Below are 19,679 nucleotides of genomic sequence, written 5' to 3' on the forward strand. Positions count from 1 at the left end.
GGTAGGCAAAGGCTACCCAACCCATGGTGATAGTAAACAACTCGCCTGCAAGGGCACTTTTCACGTGCAAACCAGCCAATCCAGAATCCACACTCCTAGATACTCCAGGCCACTGTCCAGCTCCCCTGATCACCCCAGGGCCAGGTGCCAGACTAGGAGGGAGAGGCCCTGTGCCCTAGCACCCACTGAAATTATTCAAGCTAGCCGATCTCAAGCCAGCTTACCCAGCTCCATTTCCTCTCCACAGAAACCACAGTAAAGGCTCCGACCCACCTTTTCCTTCCCTCTCTCCGCCTCCTGACCGACTCTGAGCTTCCCCATGTGGCTTCATGGTGTGGCCTTTCCTTTCTTTCTCCTGGGATCTGTGAATGTATAACAAACTCTTTTCCACGCCGTTGTTTCCTGATCTTTTGACCTCACCCTACTGGAATAATACTACAACATTTTAAAACAGACAGATGTGTGAACATGGGCCAAAGTAAATTTCTTCTTAGACTATCTGAGAGTATGATGATAAATAGGACGATCGGATTGCTGATGAAGATGTTTGGTAACCGTTGTAGGCAGACACTCTCATTTCCAACTATTCGAAGACAGCTCCACAGGGGTCACGTGGGCTCACCAGCACCGTCTCTTGTACTTAGGAGTCCTTAAGTATAACACTGTCGTAGAATAATGACAATAAAAATAATGGGAAGAATGAATTTATTCAACTGACGTAATAGGGCCTGCTGTGCACCGGCACTGCTCCAGACTCTGGGGCCACTGTGAGAAATTAAATAGGAATCCTTGTTCTCATGAGAAAGATCGCAAATAGAATAGTAAAGTCTGTAATAGATAAAACAATTTCACAGAAGTTTAGTCCTTTGGACAATATAATGCAGAGTAAAGAGATAGCAACCTACAGAATTGCTGATGGTTATGACAGCCAGAACAGCCAAAATTTAATAAGGGAGGTTACCTTGAAAGGCGCTGTTTTCAGAAGCACTTTTCATAGATGATCCTGTCCCTTCTTGCATCAAAAGTGTGATATAATTACTATCGTAACCTTCATATTACAGGTGAAGCAACTGAGGCTTACAGAGCTTTAATAGTTGTGTTTTTCTGTTATTCTTTCAATTGTGGTAAAATACATAAAATTTAGCATCTTCACCATTTTTAATAGTACAGTTCAGTGATGTGGAGCCCATTCAAGCTGTTGTAGATCCAATCTTCAAACTCTTTTCCTCTTGCAAAACTAACACTCTAGGCCTTAGCTCTACAAGTTGGCCTAGAGTAACTCTAAGTGGAATCCTTTGGTATTTGTCTTTTTGTAGCTGGCTTATACTGGTTAGCACAATGACCTTTAGATACATCCATGGTGAATGTATCGGAATCTCTTTCCTTTTTAAGACTGAATGATATCCTATTGTGTGTATATACACATCACAGTATGTGTATCCAATTATTCAATGAACATTTGGGGTAGCTTCCACATTTTGGCTATTGCAAATAATGCTGTAATTAATGTGCTTGTGATAATCCATCTCCTTGCCCATTGTCAAGCACACCAAACTCACCATGGGCCTTCTTGACCTAAGGTATTATCATTGTTCTCCTGTCTAGCAAGGCACTTCCCTAGATATTCTAGTGGCACAGTCTGATACTATTCAAGTCTCTGCCAAAAGTTACCTCCTAGGAGAAGCCTTCCCTGTCAACCCCATCTAAAATACCATGTTCCCAGCCATGGATCTTACTGTGCTCTTCAGAGCACTTGTCTGTACCTGCAGTCACATTTTATACTGTATTTCTTTATTTATTGCCTTTTCCCTCCTACTTTCAAGTGTTACCTTCAAGAAGACAGACTTGGACTGTTCTATAATGCTCCATATGAATGCCCAGGAAAATACCTGGCAATGAGTAGGTATAAATATTTACAAATGAATTCATCAGTGGCGAAATCTGTTTGAATCCAGGTTCTGCTTTTAAACTCCCTGCAGGGTTGCAGCCTTCTTTTATAGAAGTGGCATATTCTGATGGAGGAAAAATTGCCTGGGGATGGGCGGTATCAGTGATGAAGTTCCAGTGATGAAATATTGAAGATAAAAGAAACAAGTCCAGTCATAAGAAATCAAAACTGAAACAATATCCTTATAGTGGGTTGAATAGTAGTCCCCAAAAGATACGTCCTTGTACTCACCCTGGAACTATCATTGTAACCTTGGTAAAAAGACCTTGGAAGATCTAAATAAGTGAAAAATCTTGATGTGAGATTATCCTAGATTATCTGGGTGGACCTTAAATCCATTGACAGATGTTCTTAGAAGAGGAAGGCAGAAGATTTCAGACACAGAGGAGACCAGGTGAAGACAGACGACGTGAGGACATTATGGTAAGTGACGTAAGTCAGAAAGACAAATGCTGTGTGACCTCACCCGCATATAGAATCTGTAAAAGTCAAACTCATAGAAATAGAGACTAGGAAGGTTGTTGCCAGGGAGTGGGGCAGGAGGAGAGGGAAATGGGATTTTGATCAAAGGGTACAAACTTTCAGCTGTAAAATGAATCCGTTCTGGAAACCTAATGTATACTGCAGTTAATAACAATGTCCAATATACATCAAATTTGCTGAGTAGATCTTAAGCACTGAAGTGTTCTCACCATAAAAGAGGTAACTAAGTGAGGGAATGGATACATTGACAACATGATTGTGACAATCACAATGTCTATCAAACACATGCAACACATCTTAAGTAAACAGCTTTTATTGTCAATTATGCCTCAGTAAAGCTGGAAACAAACAAAAGACCAAGCAGAGACTGGAATTGTGCAGCTACTAATCAAAGAAGGCTTCAAGCCACCTGAGACTGTTGGGAGGCCAGGAGAACTTCTCCCCTAAAGTGTGTAGGGCAGTGCTTCTCAACCTTCCTAATGCCACAATGTATTTTCATTGTTAAAAAGGGGTCGCCACCCACAGGTTGAGAACTGCTACTTTAGAGGGAGTCCCGCTGACCCCTTGATTTTGCACTTCTGTCCTCCAGAATTGTGAGTGAGCTAAATTCTGTTGCTTTATGCCACCAAGCAGGTGATAATTTATAACAGAAGCCCGAGGAAACTGTTATAATCCTGAAGTTAGTGAGCCAAGCTCACCAGGAGAGAAGGCTGGAATTTGATGTGCTTGCTAGAGCTGGCACCCAGATTAGCCAGGCACATGTTAGAGCAGAGATGTTATTGCAGCCCCCGACTCTTCTGCTAGAGCAGACAGACCGACTCTACCACTGGGTAGGCGTACAGGCGGCCACATCTTTATGTCATGCTGCTGGGAGGAGTGGGGTGTGACAAGCTAGCGAGGGCTGACAGCTCAATGCAGGGGCCTTAATAAACTCTCTGAGCTGCTGGGTTCCTCAGTCCATATGGTTTTGAATGATTTAACCTCCAAATGGCAGAATATTACAAAGTGCTAAAGATGTATAGCAAGTAATAAAATATTATGAGGATTGGAAACAGCTCCAAAAAGTGAATGCCCGAATGGTGGAAAATTTTCCACTTCCAAGCCTTCGTCAAGTATATTAAAACTTTGCTAGGGGAAGAAGATGTGGAGATTTTTAAGAGCCCAGAGAAAAATGCATGAACATGCATATTTATTTATTTATTTATTTATTTTCAAGATAGAGTTTGTAACTCAAGCTAGAATACAGTACCATTACGATAGTTCACTTCAGCCTCAAACTCCTGGGCTCAAGTGATCCTTCCACTTCAGACTTCTAAGTAGCTAGGACTACAGGTGCCTGCCACAATGCCTGGCTGATTTCTTCTATTATTTGTAGAGATGGGGTGTTGCTCTCAAACTCCTGGCTTCAAGAAATCCTCCTTTGCACTTTGGCCTCCCAAAGTGCTAAGATTACAGGTGTGAGCCACCACACGTGGTCCTAAGATACATGTAAATAAAAATCTTCCCAAAGACAGGAAGATGAATTTAATAACCTATTGCAGCCCCCTATAGCCTTAAACTTCCAAAATCTGCTTGGTGTTTATTTGCCCTAAACCACTATTTCATATAAAAATTTTAGGCCTTTTAGGATTATAATCATATCAAATAAAAGTGTATGTTTTGTGTATAGACCTACTTGGTATTTCATGTTATATGACAGCTTTTACTTCTCTAACTTTATATTCCTTTGGAACTAAATTTAAATTTTCTTTTTTCTTTAAACAAGCTGAATAGTGTTGGCGTTACAAAGCAATATTAAAGTCTAGTTACTACATGTATTCTCATCAATATTAAGCTAAAAAGTGAATTCTTTCAAGCTTTTTTCCCCAGCACCATGACAGTTGTGTTGTGGCAGCTACATTTGGTCGGGGACAAACACATGGCCAAAGCCAGACTTACCACTACAGTTCTTACATTCTCCGTATTTGTTGTTTCTCTAGGAAAATAGTCTATGCAGTGTGGAGTAGTGGAAAGAACAAACCCAGGAGGTCTGAAGATGAAGTTCTCAACTCCTCCTGGAACAAGCGCTACACACCTCATTGCTGAACATCATCAGAGTCACCTGCAAAGTGTCCCCTCGGGAAGCTGTGCACCGATGCCAATGCTTAGTCTGCCTTTCAGAGCGATTTTGGAACTCTTTTTCTGAAGTGACCATCAGAGCTGTCATATAACAGACAAAAACACACAACGTAATGAACGCCACTCAGGCAGACACACCCACACATCAACATCAGCATAGCTGCGAGACCCTGATATACCAAGGTTATGATCTTACAAGCTGTACAGCGCTGCTGACATAAGCACAAGGTGGAAAGTTTGTGCACTAACTGTTAGACCTCATACTACAACAGCTCTGACGGTCATCCCAGAAAAAGAGTTCCAAAAATGCTGTGAAGGGCGGACTAGGCACCGGTATCAGGGAATAGTTTCCCAAGGGGTGTACTTCACAAGGGACCATGATGATATTCAGCAATGAGGTGCGTAGCGCTTTTTCTGGGATGAATTTGTGAACTTAGTGGTCAGACTGAATACGTACATGAATTGTTGGTCAGCAGTCTGTGCAAATACCATCTAACCAGGTATTTGGGCCAAGATGCCCTCTTTCACAGTCTGGTTGTGTGAATTCAATAAAATGACAAAGTGCTTAACATAATTCCTGACAGGTAGTAGCATTTAATATAGGCTAATTTCCACTGATGCATCCTCTTTCCCTCCTTTCATAATAATTTAATTTCCCTCTCAACTTCTGGGAAAATAGCCCCTATCCTTGCCTATGATTTGTGTATGCTACGTGTTTTAGGAAATTCAGTTTTTAAGTCTTCTTAGCTCCAAATTTTATCTAATAGCAGCTAGTTGTTAACTTCATAAGTATTAGAAATTTCTAGACTATCCACCATTCCCATCTTAGAACACTGGTCACCCGGTATTAGCAGATCTTTTTCTCTTTTAGCACTTTAGCAAAATAGCAGCGAGAGAAGCATCCACTAGTCTTAATATTTATGGCACTTCATGCTGTTCCTGGTCCAAAGGTCCATCCGTCTCTAGGATCCAGCAGATGGAGCCATCAATGCTGACAGATGTGAGTAAGAATTCTGAGCCGTGCCATGAACTTGGCTGGGCCTTGAAAGATAAGTATGATCCTGCTAAATGGAGTTCATAAGGAAAAAGAGACAGGGGAATGCTAAAATGTTCAGAAACCATAAAGAACAAGGCCTTGCCAGAGCAAAGCTTCATTGCCTATTGTTATTAAGTTCTCTTTTGTAAGGGACTCTGCATCAATCTTTGCTAATAACGGGCATGTGAACAACAAAACGTGTCATCAAGTTAAAACAAAAGAAGAGCAGGCAGCATCATGGTGATAGCATTAATAAAGTGCTGCGGAGGTCACGGGCAAAATATACCACAGCACAGACACCCCTTCAACCTCTGCTAAATGGTTCGACTATAAAAGCTCAGAAAATAATTGCAGTTCTAGATTCTGGCTGATGAGCTCATAAAACTTCTCTTTGGAGATTAATATCACCACAATATATCTGGCTTTAAAGTGCTTTTTTAAAAAATTAGAATCTGGGTGAGTATATTTAAGTTGTATGAAGGTGAAAAAGGCTCTTCAAAAATTATCCCGATTAATACAGATGCATTTCCCTGTGAACATTTCTCATATGTGACTTACCTAATTGATTGAAAAAATGCACTGATAAGCATAAGTAACTCTTTCCTGAAACTTAGACAGCATTTTTTAAAATGAGGGTACAAATGATTAGGTTACATTGTTTGAGTTTCTAAGGTAAAGTCCAAGTTGCAGTTAAGTCCTTCCTCTAAGGGGTGTGCTGTATACCCTTACATTGTGCACATTAAGTGAGAGTTCATCCATCCCCCTCCCTTCTTCCCTTTCACCTCTCCTTTCTCCCCCCCCACCCCCAAATGTATTTGTGGTTTTCTCTTGTGTGGGTGTATAATTGTTTTTCTACTGGTTTCATATTAGTATTGAGTACATTGGATATTTGCTTTTCCATTGATACTTTACTAAGAAAAATGTGCTTCAATTCCATCCAGGTAAATACAAAAGATATAAAGTCTCCATCTTTTGTATGGCTGAATAGTATTCCATAGGCATAGGTATACCACAGTTAATCAATCCATTCATGGGTTAATGGGCACTTGGTTCACCTCCATGTCTTGGCTATTAGACAGCTTTTTCTTTTTTAAATTGTAAGCACCCCTGCTGGGATCACTTGTTAGATGCCCATAGACCCATTAGATGAGTTAGAGCCCTCCACTGACATGGTGATGTTGGCCACCTACCTTGGGAAGGTGGCATTGTGCGGTGGAAAGAACACAGGAGACTTGGTTTCTAGGCTTAGATCCTCAACCTAAGAGAGTCACCTTGGGGAAACCTTACATATTGTGAAACTGTTTTCTCATACACGTATGTGGAATTAGAAAGTTGAACCAAATCAAATTTAAAGTCCCTTCTAGTTTTAAAAACACATAAAAGAAACTGATAAAATGTTTGTTTAGGAGTTCCAAATGAGAAGAGAGGTTCAGGAAATACTTCCTAAAGAGGGCAGAATTGAAAGTGGACCTTAAAGAATATGCACTTGAAATTGATACAGGACAGGTGGTGGCACCAGGACCTGCTGCCTTAGCCCTGGCGGTGTTGGTGCTGCAGCAGCTGGCAGAGGAACCAGTGGGGGGAGGGAGGCCTCGGAGGCTCCAGTAGCTGGAGGGGGAAGACAACTGCGTTGAAGACACCAGTGCCTTGGTGACTCCTTCCCCCATGCACTTCTGGCTGAAGGGGAAACCCCACCTTTTCTAGGGCTGGTCAATTTCATGTAAGTTTCCAAGACCTGAGAGTTCCTGTCCTCTGCTGCTAAATGGAAGGCTAAATGTCACTTTAGAGGACCCATGTCCTAAATGTAACCATTAAGTTCAGGCAAAATAACCCCCTGTGACTATATATACCCCTGAGCACAGGTCCTGGAGACAGAGAGACAGCCAGAGAGTTTGTTCCCAACCTGGGTCCTCTCTGCCAGGAGCTTTGGTGTTTTTGTATTCTTTGTTTCTATAAATAAATCCTGTCCTTTAACTGATCTGTGGTCTGTGGATTCATTCTTTGAATCATTGAGACCAAGAACTGGAAACTCTGGTATCAAAATCAGGTTTGTGTTCCAGGGTAGCAATTCAGTTCACTGTAAGTCTGAAAGTTGGAATATGTGGAGCCTTTGGGGGGAAAGCAAGTGGTCTAGTGCACCTAGAACAGGAAGACTATATAAAAACAAGTTTGGACATGCAAAATAGGACTGTAGAGTTCATTTATCCAGCAAATATTTATTAAGTGTCCACTAGGTGCCAGAAGCTCTTCTAAGTGTGGAATATTGTGGCAAGCTTGACAGGCAGGTCTCTTAGGGGACCACATAGTCTATTGAGGAAGAGAGATTATTTAACAGTTTGGGGGGCGGGGGAAGATAGCAAGAACATCAAATCAAGCCTGGATGTCGACATCTCTGAAGAAGTTCTGTTTCAGCTGTAACTAAAGACCAAAGAGCAGCCAGGCCCTGCTTAGAAAGCTGTTCTAAGCAGTGAATTATCTATCATACCCAAATCTGATGCACCTGGTATCCAGTAGTCACTAAACATGAGTCACTTGCCCACCCGAATATTGAAATTGGCATGCAAAAAAAGTGTATTGATCATCCCTGGTTTAGGAGAGATGTGTCAGATACAGCCCGGCATTTCTTCTAAGCACACAGAAATGATATACGTATAGTTTGAAAAGTATCACAAACAGTATTCCTGAAGGTCAACAAACAGAATGTCAACAATACATTGTCTATTCAAGCTTAGTCAAATTTCAATAAAATGAGTTCATTTTTTAAAATAATATCTGGAACTTCCATGGCAAAGCAGCTCTGATTTGGGGCTCAGCGCTTGCTGGAAGCCCTGGTGTAGGAAGCTGCATGTTGTAAGTTGTGAGCTTCATGACCAAGATTTACCAGCTAAGGGGTATAATGACAGATGTCTGATGGTGGATTCACCTGTGACTGAAGTTTACAGGAAAAGTAGAATTGGCTGGCGATTGTAAGAAAGAGTCAACAATGAATAGAAAAGATGAAAGGCCAAAGAGTTGCTGATAGCGTGGGAGAAAAGGGAGGTGTCCAGTTTAAACAGGAGTGAAGAGTGAGTTGGAGAGAGAGGCGACTGAGAAATGAGCATGAACAGAGACTCTGGCCGACACGTGGTTGTGGAGATTTAAAGTCTCAGAAAGGGGGAAGTTCCAGGGATCAGCAAGGTTTAGGGTGTGGCCAGGAGCATGTGTTTCTGAAAGAAATGTAAGAAAGCAGGTGCCTGTGAGGTTGCCGTGTTGATGGAATCCACAGGTGGGTGATGGTGGGAATAAGGGTGGGGCAAAGCTTTAAAGCATGTGGGAAAAGTTTCAAAGACTGTGAGTAATTTGCTTCCAGCTGGGAACCAAAAGGGAAGCAAGTAAATCCTAGCACCCAGAGGATGAAAGAATCAGGTATAATAATCATCCTGAAAACCCATGGGGAAGAAGAACAAGAAACTGCTGAGAAGTTCTAGTGGAGTGTGTGAGGGATGCAGGCACCTGCTCGCGGGACGAAGACGAGTGTGAGGGATGCAGGCACCTGCTCGCGGGACTAAGACGAGTGTGAGGGATGCAGGCACCTGCTCGCGGGACGAAGACGAGTGTGAGGGATGCAGGCACCCGCTCGCGGGACGAAGACGAGTGTGAGGGATGCAGGCACCCGCTCGCGGGACGAAGACGAGTGTGAGGGATGCAGGCACCCGCTCGCGGGACGAAGACGAGTGTGAGGGATGCAGGCACCCGCTCGCGGGACTAAGACGAGTGTGAGGGATGCAGGCACCCGCTCGCGGGACGAAGACGAGTGTGAGGGATGCAGGCACCCGCTCGCGGGACGAAGACGAGTGTGAGGGATGCAGGCACCCGCTCGCGGGACGAAGACGAGTGTGAGGGATGCAGGCACCCGCTCGCGGGACGAAGACGAGTGTGAGGGATGCAGGCACCCGCTCGCGGGACGAAGACGAGTGTGAGGGATGCAGGCACCCGCTCGCGGGACGAAGACGAGTGTGAGGGATGCAGGCACCCGCTCGCGGGACGAAGACGAGTGTGAGGGATGCAGGCACCCGCTCGCGGGACTAAGACGAGTGTGAGGGATGCAGGCACCCGCTCGCGGGACTAAGACGAGTGTGAGGGATGCAGGCACCCGCTCGCGGGACTAAGACGAGTGTGAGGGATGCAGGCACCCGCTCGCGGGACTAAGACGAGTGTGAGGGATGCAGGCACCTGCTCGCGGGACTAAGATGAGCAGAGGAGAGGTGCAGTGAGTCAGTGTCCTGAGGAGGGCTGGATTCTAATCAGGAAAGGTCTTCTGAGTATGGGGTGAAGGGCGTTAGGGTACAAGGTGGGTATGATGGAAAGAAGTGGTAAAGACTCAAAAGAACAAAGAAGTGTTTGGGAACCCAGGACAGAAGTGGAAGGAAGGACGGCAAAGGCTTGGGCTGATGACAGTGGTAAACGGAGGCAGGAAGAAAGGTCTCTAATTAGTTGATTTTAAAACTCTTACTGTAACTTGAATGTAAATCTGTTTCTCTGTTAATGGAGACAGGAGCACTTAGTTCTATCTGAAGCCAGACAAGTATCTCTGCCTATGGTCACTTCCTGTCTAAAGGATGACCTTAGGTGGAAAGGTAGGCGCAGTGACTCACTCAGAGGTCTTCTATGGAGAAGCGAACAAGCTTGTGAACAAAGAAGTGGCACCTTATTTCTTAAGAATTACTAAGTGGGGTGTTGGTGTTAAATGGCTCAACTGGAGTTATGGGTTTATCCAGGCTAGGCGTCAAGGTCAGGGTCAGCCTCCGTTCTCTGTGTGCGGCTGGAGTACCAGGCAGTGGTGAGGGGAGAGAGGGGGGAGAATGAAAAAAGGTAAGTTATCCTCCAACTTGTTGCACACACAGAGCGCTGGAATTCTCTCTAGCTGTGGGGAACCATTCTACTTGAACCAGATCCCTGTTGCTTTGGGCAAGAATTCCTAAAACACCTCCAAGTCTAGCTCCCTTTAATTGCAGGACTGGGTGGAATTGAAGCAACTGGACAGAGTGGCCCAGAGCAGTACAGTGTGGCTAACTTTACACTGAGAACTCACAGCACAAAAGTGCAAGTCCTTTAAAGATTAGTTAGACAGTGATGAATATCAGCATCAAGCTGTTGACCCCACTAAAAAGAAGCAAATTCATCCCCCTCTCTGGAAAGCAAAACTTGACCTGAACATTCTACCGTGTTCCTCCCGTGATCTGCTTACACAGCCGTCTGAAGAGGCGGGAGGTGAACAGCTAACGGGGGAGGCATGTCCTGAAGCAGATGAAGACACGTGTTGTCTACGAACAAATCTGCAGGGCCAACAAGACATGTATCCTTGAAGCATCCTTAGCATTCAGTTTTCCACTCAACAGGGAATCTTTCAAGAGCACAGCAAATCCAACAAACATCTTACTGAAGTCAAGAAAAGAGAAGAAGGGAAACCTGGGAAACACTTAGATCACGATTGACCTTTTAAACCTAAGAAGAGATGAAGGTGCTATTCAAAGGCTAAATAATAATGATGCAAATCGCATCCAAAGGTTACTCCGTGGAGGACAATGGGATCGAGACATTAATGATACACGTAGACTAAGATCAGAGGTCGGGTTTTCTTTGTGGGTTCCCTGGTTTTTCATAATGCAAGCAAATGAGCCTGGAATTCTGTTCCTCAACCATGGCTTTTCCTACGGAATTATTTACCTTTTTTTTATATTGCAATCTATTCAGGTATTATTTAACTGTTCTTTAAATTAAACGTAGGTAACTGTGCTCCCCACTGGGATAGCTGTGCCAGGGGAAGAGGCCAAGGCAAAGTTACTATAGGCAAGAAAGTTATTTTCTTGTTGGGGAAATAAAGTTCTATTTGTATGAAAACATTTGATAACAACAGTAAAGAGTGTAACTAAAGTGCCAAATGAATGGTTAAAAGAAAAGCAGGTAAAAAAAAATAAGACTGTAAAGCTCCATTATGTGATAATAAAGTTATTTCCTCCATTTGGGGGTCTATTTATAACTTTTATATTTTGATTCAAATTATACCTGTATGAAACTTTTTTCAAAAAATAATGTTATGAAAGTATATATAGTACTTTATTTTTTCTTTTTAAAGTAATATCTGAAAAAGGAAGGGCTCAAGGAAAACCACCTCAGGGAGATGTCACCATTTCCCAGCGTGACTTCCTACCCACATGTTTGGTGACACGTGTCTCCCCCCCCCAACTGTCAGATGGGCTCTTGCAGGGACAAATGAGAGGATCTTAGTAAAACGAAACAAGAATCTGGATGAGGAAAGGTCCTTGGCTATCAAATAGGGTGGTTGTCTGCCTTCAAAAGTTTTAATTTTATCCAAAAGAATCACGGTAAACAAATTCTGATCTGTTTTAAAACACTTTTTATGGAGAAATCTTAAATACACTTCATGTATATCAAGTTCTATCTACTTTACCTGTTATAGAAATTCTTTTTTATATTTAATGTATGGGCTTCCTTCCCTTTATTCCTAATCATTTTAACCGAATCCTTCCATATGCAACTAAAAGCCCATTTCCTCTACTTGGCAATTGGTAAACAGAGAAAGCTTGACAATATTTCCCTCCTAGGCTATGCAACATTTAGTTGTTATTAGGTGTTTAGTAATGGGAATGGAAACTTAAATGGGAAACTTAGCAACATGGAATATGATTGTGTAAGCTCATTTTGTCTCTAATGTTTTACTTGGTCTCCATTTTTACAGCATCCATTAACTTAGGAACTTCATAATGAAAATCAATTCTAATTACCATCAACTCGAGGCAAGGTTGATATGTGAAGGTCCATTGAAGTTAGTATTTATACTCATTCAAATGTAGTTGATTCTTATCAACCATTTTAATACCAGACATAAAATTTGATACAATACATTTTCCTTTTCCTCTGCCTTTTACACCACTATTTATTTTGAAGTCTTCGGGGATCTCAGACATCTGTTTTTCAGGCCCCAAAGCTAGGGTTGCCATAGGGTTGATGCATTTTTTAGAGCCAAACAGTTATTTTCTAAACCCTGGTTTCTATCCAAGAATTATTTTCTCCATGAAACAGTGATCATGATATACTTTTTCCAATAAAAATCCTTCAGTAATATATCAGGAGCTTTAAAAGTTTATTACCACAGAGGGAGGTCATTTAAACCAATGCAGCTCCAGCCTGCCTTGACCTATTTTCTAAAGAAATGAGTCTAGTGATTATAAAATATCTTTCCACTTTAGACTTAAAAATAACTATACAGACAAAGATGCAGGATTGCTTAAGAGCATGGGGTTTGCATTCAGAAGGTTTGAATCTTTGCTCTTTCATTTACTAAACTGCCTCATCTTCTCTCTTTTTGGGAAACAGGAATATTGGACAACAGACACAGTGCTTGTAAGGAATAAATAACATAAGTACGTGAAACGCCCAGTCCACCAGCACCAGCAGTGAGCATGGAACAGATGGTAACTTTATGTCAGTTGAGTTGTACTAGCTTGAAGTTGCAATCTTTACATTTTGTTTTCTTTTTTAGTTTCATTTATAAAACTAGCCCCATGCAGGAAAAACTTTAGCGATGAAAATAGGGTAGGAAAAGTGACTCTCAGAAATGAAAAAGCCAAGGAATGTATATTTATACAATTAAATACACATATTATAGAAAATGTATATTAAATATTATGAAATTACAATAATACAGTCATATATTTTATTCTATATTTATAAATAATTCTATATTTCATTTCATGTACAGAAATGCATTAATATTTAATTCATTTCCAAGTGGTTTCTTGTAAGTCGAATGCCATTGAATAATGAAAACTTGCCATTTGTAATACGAATGTTGCAACATTTAAAATTTCCTGGACACAGAGTATTGAAATAAAGTGAGAATCACCTGAGGCCATGTTTACACAAATTGCAGGTAAGTTGATGTCCAAGACAATTAACGAGATTTTGTAGAACAACTGGAAATATTTTCATTTACCACAACATTCATTCCCATGGTAGTAGGTGAGTCCTACAACCAGGTAAATTCAAGAGAGCAGGAAAAAATTGTATTAGCTGTGAAGCCAGAGCATCCTTGTTGACTCCTCTGAAGTTTTCCCACCACTCCATTCCAATCTTTCTTTTTCTTTCTTTCTTTTTTTTTTTTTTTATCATAGCTATGTACATTAATGCGATCATGGGGCACCATACACTGGTTTTATAGACCATTTGACATTTTCATCACACTGGTTAACATAGCCTTCCTGGCATTTTCTTAGTTATTGTGTTAAGACAATTATATTCTACATTTAGTAAGTTTCACACGTACCCTTGTAAGATGCACCGCAGGTGTAATCCCACCGATCACCCTCCCTCCGCCCATCCTCCCCCCTCCCTCCCCTCCCTCCCCCGCTTCCCCATATTCTTAGGTTATAACTGGGTTATAGCTTTCATATGAAAGCCATAAATTAATTTCATAGTAGGGCTGAGTACATTGGATACTTTTTCTTCCATTCTTGAGATACTTTACTAAGATGAATATGTTCCAGCTCCATCCATGTAAACCTAAAAGAGGTAAAGTATGTTTATTGCAGCCCAATTCATAATTGCTAAGTCATGGAAAAAGCCCAAGTGCCCCCATTGATCCACAAATGGATTAATAAATTGTGGTATATGTACACCATGGAATATTATGCAGCCTTAAAGAAAGATGGAGATTTTACCTCATCCCAATCTTTCTTTCTGAGACTCCTGGGAGCCCTATTAGGGAGTGCTAAGGCCAAACTAGGAAAAGTGGAAGCTGCGATCAAATCCAAAGGGGATGATGCAAGCCGAAAGGAAACGCAGATTCTGGTGAGGGTTAGCGACCCAACGCCAGGAATGTGGCCATGAGCAACGTCAGTTTGAATCTGCAAATTCAAGCTAGGAAGGTCATGTGCTACAGACTGGGAGTCACCTTGCTTATTCATTTTTTTCTTTTTGTTTTATGTGAAAACTTATATTGGACATTGATTATATTGTGTATAGGCAGACTGGTCTTTTTAAAAAATAGACACTAAAGATTTTGAGTTTTATTCAGTCCCAAATGGAATGCACATATAAAATAAGTTCTGGGCAGGAGAACATCAAATGAGAGCTTCAGAAATATCCGTCTAGCAATAGGGTACAGGCTTAATACAAGGCCAGGCTTTATTAGTAAGAGGCAATCATTTATTATTTTATTTTACTTTACTTTTATTTTATTTTATTGAGTTTTATTTTGTTGCCCTCGGTAGAGTGCCCTGGCACTTGGGCTCAAGTGATTCTCTTGCCTCAGCCTCCCAAGTAGCTGGGACTACAGGCGCCCGCCACAACGCCCAGCAGAGACAGGGTCTGGCTCTTGCTCAGGCTGGTCTCCGATCCATGACCTCAGGCAATTCGCCTGCCTTGGCCTCCCAGAGTGCTGGAATTACAGGCGTGAGCCACTGCACCCGGTCCCTACCCTAAAAGCAATAATTTAAGAGAGAATGAGTCAAAGGCTGACTTGGGGAAATAAACATAAAAATACAAAGAAAGAAAAATATAGAAATTTATTTTGAAAGCAAAATTGGACTAAAAATTGGCAACTGGTGAATATAAGGGATTTCTGATTAATCAATCTTTTCATAATATTTAAAAGACACATTCAGGCTCCGCACCTATAGCTCAGCAGCCAGAGCGCCAGCCACATACACTGGGGCTGGCGGGTTCGAACCCAGGTCGGGCCTGCCAAACAACAATGACAACTACAACAAAAAAATAGCCAGGCATTGTGGTGGACGCCTAAAGTCCCAGCTACTCTGCAGGCTGAGGCAAGAGAATCGCTTAAGCCCAAGAATTTGAGGTTGCTGTGAGCTGTGATGCTACAGCACTCTACTGAGTGTGACATAGTGAAACTCTGCTCTAAGAAAAAAAAGACACATTCAATAATTGTGAAATATACCACAGGGCACTTTTTGTCTTTTATATGCTTTGCCTAACTGCACTCTTCCCTGTTTGGAGCCAAAAGCCAAGGTTTTGAATTTTATGTTATTGAACTATGAGCAGGTGTCGAGAGTTGCCCCACGCACCAGTATCAAATGCTGTGAGCAGAGAAATCCCGAAAGAAGAAGAATCAGCACAACGCACCGTTTGATAATAACTCAGCAGAGCAAGTCTTTGTTTCCCCTCTCCCCTGCTGCTGCACTTTTAGTTTTGTGACTCTCTGCCACGTGACTTGCGGTCCTGAAGGGGAGGGCCAACTTCCCACTCTGCTTTTGCCACATTCCCATCATCATCCTGTAATATAGGGGGCTCTGATCTGCACAGTGCTGGCCCCTCAGACCCACAACTATGAGTATCTAATTGATTTCATCAGCGGCCGTCCAATACCGTAACATAATAGGCGACGCCTTTGCTGATTTCTGACAATGGGAGCAAAAGGCTATCTGTTTTATTTTCTCAACATTGCCAACTCCCTCCCCCCATTTCTCTCCCTGGCTTTTCCCTTTTTTGTAGATTTTGCTCCCACTTAAACTCCCAAAGATTTCTCTGCCCTATCAGCTCCCTTCCCCCTTCTTTCTAACCTTCCTTATATTTCACTACACTCTAATATAACCATTTCCTGCCTCATTTACAACCGTTTATTAAACGCCATTTGGTTTTTTACTTACGTGCTAATTTAAATCAAAGAAAGACACATCCTACATCCTAAAGAAATGGCCTCTAAATGCCAGGTTACAGAGCAGTAGGCAGTTTAGGGAGCTGACCAGGGGCAGCCCCCGGAGGCTGGTCATGCTGTTTGCGATGGTGCCTTGATGGACGTGTGCTCACTGTGGTGGTGTAAATGTTGTGGGTATGGAACCACAGCCAAGTTTTCATTCCCCTCATTTCTGAGGTGACAATAAAATATTCTGTATGCATCAGAATAATGCTGCGAATCCCTTGAATCTTCGTCTTAGCAAAGTATCTCAAAAATGGAAGAAAAAGTATCCAATGTACTCAGCCCTACTATGAAACTAATTTATAGCTTTCTTATGAAAGCTATAACCCAATTATAGCCTAAGAATATGGGGAAAGGAAGGGGAAGGGAGTGGGGAGGATGGGTGGAGGGAGGGTGATTGGTGGGATTACACCTACAGTGCATCTTACAAAGGTACATGTGAAACTTACTAATAGTAGAATATAAATGTTTTAACACAATAACTAAGAAAAAGCCAGAAACGCTATGTTAACCAGTGTGATGAAAATATTTCAAATTGTATATAAAACCAGCACATGGTACCCCATGATTGCATTAATGTACACAGCTATGATTTAATAAAAAAAAAAATTTTTTTTTAAATGAATCTAGTTGGAAAGAGCAACTCTGGTCATTTTAGATTTTCCCTCTTATGCCATGTAACTGGAGGATTTAAAAGATGCCACTTCATATGTTTATTCATTCATTCATTTAAGAAAGCCATCATCCAGTTCTGCCTATTTTTATTAGGCTGTTTAAACTGTGGAGTAGTTCATGTTTCCTGGCTGAATGGAAATATGAGAACAAAACAAACAAATTAATGAATAAATAAATAAACACTTAGTAGAAATTGGTTTGGATTGAACTGTGATTTCTCTTGGCTTCGAGTAGCTACTCACCTGTCTCAAATAAGTGAGACCAAATTCTGCTGTAGCAGGACTTAGGTACAGAAGCAAAAACAAGCAAGTTGGGGCTTTAAAAACAGAGTGTGTTTGTTCCCTTTGTTCCTTCCTAAGGGTTGTGGCCTGGGATGAAGGATGCTGCTGAGGGGAGTTGAGTTTCCTGGTTGACTGAGCCCAGGTTCCTTGCATTAAAAAAACTTCATGTATGTTATTTTACACAAAATCTTCTGTTTCTCAGGATTCTTTGGAAAACACTGTGCAGCAGAATAGCTGGGCCTTGTTGACTTTCACCTTCAGATTCCTCAGCACAGAGCAAGCAACTTCAGATTCAGCCCTATTGTCTGTAACAGAGACGGTTTTATTTGTTTATTTGGGAGCATGGGCCAAGCTATTCCACAGATTTTCCTGAATTTTCTTCCCCTGTCTCCATACACAGTGTTCTGTTTCTACAGCTATGTTCTTTCATTGCTTGGTATGCAAGTCATCTACAGCGTCCATCACATCATGTTCTAGTTACCTGCTTATAAAGAAAGTCCTTACTGCTGAGTCATGCAGCATGGAATTCACAAATGAGTGAAATCTCCATTTTAATTACAGCATTTGAAACAATGACAGCAAAAAATATGCTTCTTCATATTTTAAGACTAGTAATTGGCATCTGTGCATTCAGATTTTATTTTTGAGACAGAGTCTTACTTTGTTGCCCTCAGTACAGTGCTGTGGCGTCACACAGCTCACAGCAACCTCCAACTCCTGGGCTTAGTGATTCTCTTGCCTCAGCCTCCCGAGTAGCTGTGACTACAGGTGCCCGCCACAACACTCAGCTATTTTTTCGTTGCAGTTTGGCTGGGGCTAGGTTTGAACCCATCATCATCAGGATACAGGCCGGCGCCCTACTCACTGAGCCACAGACGCCGCCATGTGCGTTCAGATTTTACTGTACTTATTACCAAGATGTATAACTTTAAGTGCATGTCTATCTGTGTTGCAAAGGGAAGAATCCAATATGAATTGGTATCTCCTCATCATACGGAATTGGGATCTATCAAAAAAACTCTGTCATGAATAACAGTAATGTTACCTGAAAAGTACCAGCTACAAAGACCAGAATTCAAATCTCAACTCTTTTGTAGCTTTGTAATCTTGGGTGATTGTTTTAGTTATGGTTTTATCATTTTAGAAGAAACTAGCAATAGAAAGTGGCACATAGGATTAATATAGGGATTAAAAACAAATTTATACGAAAGAGCTTAAAACCATAAAGGATTGTGTAAATATTTGTTGTTAGAATAGCACTGGTTTCTACCATCATGCTCTGCATATCTTCTGTGATAGGCAAACAAAAGTTAATCTTTCAGTAAACTACATTCTCAAAAGATCATTTCTCTTTACTCATGGAAAGAGATAAGGATTTGTAAATATTTGGGAAGGTAATGTCAACCTTCTTAAAAATAATTGTAATGTAATCATTGTAATTTAATGGTTTTTACATTCTTGCTATAGCTCTCTACTCAATTTTACACCCAGAGTCAGACATTTAGAAAACTGCAAAGCATGTTTGTTAAGTTTTGAATTTTTTCAAAGGGGATTTGCATCCTAGGGATGCAAGGACGATTCAAAATATGTGAATCCACAAATTGATTCACTGCATAAACAGAAGCCAAAAACAAATGATCATCTCAATAGATGCAGAAATTCAACAAAATTCAACACGTTTTCATGATTAAAAAAATCAACAAACTAGGCATAGAAAGAATATACCTCAAAATTATTAGAGCCATATACTGTCTGACAAACCCACAGCCAGCATCAGGGTGAATAGGGAAGAACTGAAAACATTCCCCTTAAGAACTGCAAGAAGAATAGGGTGCCCACCCTCCCCACCTCTATTCACATAGTGCTGGAAGTCCAAGCCAGAGCCATCAGGAAAGAGAAAGAAATAAAGGGTACCCAAGTCAGGAAAGAGGAGGTCAAATTGTTGCTCTTTGGTGATGACATGACCTTGTACCTAGAAAACCCTGAAGATTCTACAAGGAAACTCCTAGAATTGGTAAATAAACTCAGCAAAGTATCAGGATATAAAATCAATGTACATAAATGAGCAAATCAGTAGCATTTCTTCAGACCAATAACAGTCAAAGTGAGAGTCAGATCAGAGACGCAATACCATTCACACTAGCTACAAAGAAAATAAATACCTGCAAACATACTTAACTAAAGAGGTGAAAGATCTCTACAAACAGACCTACAAAACCCAGGAGAGAAATCGCAGATGACACTAACAAATGGAAAAACATTTCATGCTCATGCATTGGCAGAATCAACTTTGTTAAAATGTTTATACTACCCAAAGTTGCTCAGATTCAATACAGTCCCTATCAAAATACCAGCATCATACTTCATAGACCTGGAAAAAAAAAAAAAAAACAGAAAAGACCCCAAATAGCCAAAGCCATC

The sequence above is a fragment of the Nycticebus coucang genome, chromosome 13 (assembly GCF_027406575.1).
Source record: "Nycticebus coucang isolate mNycCou1 chromosome 13, mNycCou1.pri, whole genome shotgun sequence".
Lineage (NCBI taxonomy): Eukaryota > Metazoa > Chordata > Mammalia > Primates > Lorisidae > Nycticebus > Nycticebus coucang.